This window comes from Sarcophilus harrisii, chromosome 3, assembly GCF_902635505.1.
Source record: "Sarcophilus harrisii chromosome 3, mSarHar1.11, whole genome shotgun sequence".
Lineage (NCBI taxonomy): Eukaryota > Metazoa > Chordata > Mammalia > Dasyuromorphia > Dasyuridae > Sarcophilus > Sarcophilus harrisii.
The window spans coordinates 414,457,946-414,462,211 of NC_045428.1; the positions used below are offsets into that span (position 1 = coordinate 414,457,946).

A 4,266-nucleotide genomic window follows, 5' to 3' on the forward strand; every position below is an offset into this window, starting at 1 on the left:
CATATACCATAATAAAGGCCAATCTAGAAAGTGAAACATGAATCACAGGGAGATCAAAGATATGGAACAATCAGGGATTATTTTCCCAAAGTGGTTGTGACCCTTCAACATCACCTTGGAAAGAAACAATATTACCACAAATGCTCTCCTCCCATCCCACTTGAGACCTCTGACAACAACTGTACCAGTGGAAATACAATTCTTTATTAAAAAAGATGAGAGAGAGGGGTGTATCCTCTTGAGCAAAATGTCACAATAGTTAAAAGACTCCAGTTGTACCCATAGCAGTTTTGGCTGCTGTTGTTCCTGGTTCCTCTCAAGACACTTTACTCACTGTTGTCTCTAAACCGGTTGCTTCCCAATTTTCCTTCCTCTTTTCTGTGTTTAGTTCCTTAATCCCCCTTTATCTCATTTGGGATCATACCCTTAAATGTCTCCCAGTTTTGCCTTGAAGCAATTCATTATCTGAAATGTAATTAACTAAGTAATTAGGTGCTATGTGTGTATATACACATACATGCAAATATATAGATATGTATACACACATATACATGCTTATAATATGCAATACATGTGTATATGTTTATATATATGTATATATATAGACCCACAATATACATGTGCTATTGAAAAAAAAAAGAAAGAGGCATCAAATGCCCCAATTGCATCTGGGGAAATTCTGAGAAGTCTTCTTATGGCTGACTGGAAAGAGCCCTAATATGTCCCTAATATGCCAACACACTGTCTGATGGATTAATATTTTATCTAATTCTTACTTTTTATAGTAGATTTTAGCTTCAGTTGTTTCCATGATACTAAAGAACTATAAGCTTTATAAAATATCCTCTAAAGTTTTACATCCTGAAGTGATGTCTTAGTTTTACTGGCATTGTTATGGCTTTGCTTATTGCCATACATTAACATATCTTTCCTTGAACCCTTCCTCAGAACCTCAGGATCCCACAATCTCAGAGTAAGAATGGAAGTGAGAAATCTTTTAATTTAACTTGTAGCTGAACAAGAATACCTGGACAGCCATACCTTTCTAGCAGATTGCTGAGTAGGTAGAGTGAAGATGATGCCAAGGATAGACCATTTCTGCCCTCCTTCTTAGACATGTCCTCTAAGACATGTCTTAGGCACTTTTGTGGGATTGTGGGCACTTTTAGGGAAAGGCATTTTTCCATTTCTTTAAGGAAATTGCCCTGACATAATCCTTAAAGGAGCTCTACTTCCTCATTAACATATTCAAGGAAGGTCTGAAGCTGATGATAGAAACTGATTTTTCCAAAGAGGGGTATTTTAACAAGACAGCTTTCCTCTCTTGTCCCACTCTTCTATGCTTATTTCACTTATGCCAGCCAGGTTGACCAGTTTATCTTGTTTATTGAAATTGATAGAAATGTCTACCTAAAGGCACAGCTATAAGGCTGATGAACCAAGGGATTCACATTTAAATAAACACAATAGGAAACTTTCAGAGAAGCATGGAAGCCTTATATGAATTGATATAAAATGATGGAGAAGCCAGAAGAAATATGAACACAAAATCCATGTTATATGTGAATAGACACATTATCTACATGGGAAATACATATATACCTTAAATAGATAAAGAATATAATAGTAGAAATTGTAAGAATAAAACAAAGAAAAATTAAATGCTGTGTAGTTATAACAACCAAACCTGGTAAATACACCTTTTCTCCTTCTGCACAGAGGTAAGGGACTATGGGTATAGAATATTGCATAGCACTGTCAGATAATTGATTGTTGAATGGTTTTGCTGAACTGCTTCTCTATCTCCCTTTATCTTTTTAATTCTTTGTTACAAGGTATGACTTTCTGAGGAAGTTGAAGGGAAAGGATATACTCATAAATAAAGGTGCTACTAAAAACAAAAGATGCTCTGAAAATAAATTGAAGAAAGAAAAAAAAAAGGATCCCAACAAAATGTTAGCTGTTGCATTTGGAATCTCACCATGCAAATATGACATAAACCAGCTGGCTTTCTGATGCCCAGACAACTGAAGCCCCTCTTCAAGATTGTAGAGAAAATACTGAAACTCAATATCTATCAATCTGTAGCATTTTTTCACAATATCTTTCCCTCCTAAAAGTAAACCTGGAGGAAACATTTTGCTGCTTGCTGTCTGAATTGGCCAGCAAGCCTAGTTTCCAAGGAGACTGTAGATGGATGTGTTTGTGTGTGCTTATTTGCCTCAACTTTAGAAGAAATTCCTTGGGGGATTTCTTTAAAGGAAAAGTATATGATAGAAATGCCTTTTCTTGTTTCATCAGTAATAGAATTTTTTTCTAGTTTCCTTTATTATTTAAAAATTATTCAGAAGTGACTAGTTAAAACTAAAAGTTCTATTAATGAAAGACTTATCTTGTTGAGACAGCAGGGTTGTATATTCTTCCCCCTCCCCCTCAATTTCAAAAGCATTTTTTGTGGTTCCCCTTAAGGCAAAATATCAGAAAATAGAAAACTATTCACTACCCAGATAATATTTTGTAGTAAAGAAATAGTATCTTTATTCCTTCCTTATATATTAATATACGGTTTCATCTTATTATGAACATTTAAGAGCAATTTTCCGTGTCCAAATAGAAGATGTTTTTAAAAAGGCACCCATAATTGTGACCCTCCATCATTCTATACATCATTAGCAGGTATTGTGTAGTTTCTCTGTAGTCTCAACAACATACCGTAACATAATTAGAAAGCTCTTTTGCCCAATTTAACAAAATACTTTAAAGTTGTATTCTGCTTCCCTGAAAATATAAGAGGCTCCAAGTTTTTCTTAACTGTAGTTCAAACACTCAACATTTGAGAGAAAAAAAAAACTATCTGAAACATCTAAATTATTACAAGTTCTTGGTTTATAAACTTAGGGAGGTGAAGCTCAAAACTAGATGTTTAATTTTTTCCTCCCTCAAGTGGATAATCAGAAAAATAAGATGATTTGTTTATTAGGCCAATTAAAGAAGTCCTCCTGCAATGTTAAGTAGTCCCTTTCCCAAATGCCGATGGTAGTAAGTTGACTGATAATGGATCTGCAGTAGATCTCATGAGGATTTTTGTCCCAAATAGTGCTATCCCAGTGATAGCCAACAAAATCCCAAGAGAGTTCAGTGACCTAAATGAAATGCTGGTAAAAGTACAAGGAGACTGTTAGTGCTATTTTCATTTATCAAGCTATTAATAGAGCAATCCAAAGACTCCTGTTTTTAACAATTAATGTAGGAAGAGATTAGCAGGCTGGTATCTGTTCTAGCAGAGATCTTCAAGGAAACTCTAGCCAGATCCTAGCATGTTATTGCTGGTGTAAACTAAGTTGAGGGAGCTCTTTGGTGAAGATGCCTTTAGGAGTTTTTCGGCCTCCCCTTTAGAGGTAATTGAAATAACCATAATACTCTCTCCACATTTCCAGTCAACATGAGCATAAGTCTTCTTGTATGCTGTCTATTAAAAGGAATCAATCATTCTGAGCATCTAATCAAAGTTCCTATCAGTAGTTGCTGAATAGATGACAGAAAGCTTCAATTTCTTATTGGGGGAAATATAATACCATAGGAATGTCACAGGCATGCACTGCCTATCTATATTTAACATACCCAAATTGATGTCAAGGTCCCATTTATGATCATCTATGATGATAGAAGATCAGCTTTTCTAAAACTCATTTCCAGTCTATTCATTGATATTCTTACTCCAAACAGGATGGTTTTGATCAGAGTCAATAGAAAGGGTGATCATCTTAAATTCCACTTGGCAAATTCTGGGGCCAGCTTTGCAGCCCAGCCTAGCTCTGTTGTGCATACTAGAGTAAAATCTCAAGGGTAAGAGAAGAGTCTCTGGGGGAAGTCATAGAAACAGGCTGATCTCTTCCTTGAAGTTGGGAGCCTGGTCTCCAAGCAATAGATCTGAAGGCATGGTGGTGTTAAAGAGCTGGAGAAGAACCAGGCAGAGAAGGAATTAATTTAACTAAGTATTTGGTATTTTTTTTTAATATTTTGAAAGGAAAAATGTGGTTTGACTTTTTTTTTATTATAGCTTTTTATTTACAAGTTATATGCATGGGTAATTTTACAGCATCGACAATTGCCAAAACTTTTGTTCCAATTTCCCCCTCTTTCCTCCCATCCCCTCCCTCAGATGGCAGGTTGACCAATACATGTTAGTATTTGGTATTTTTTAAAAGGTATAATTCAATAAAAAAACAAATACAATTGTTCAATTCTATTTGATTCTTCATGATC

The 4,266-nt window shown here is 35.3% G+C and overlaps 1 pseudogene; it reads right to left on the reverse strand.

Annotated features, from left to right (window-relative positions):
* Nucleotides 1-3,320: 3,320 nt before the first annotated feature.
* On the reverse strand, nucleotides 3,321-3,940 carry LOC111719754 (annotated as a pseudogene).
* Nucleotides 3,941-4,266: the final 326 nt, after the last annotated feature.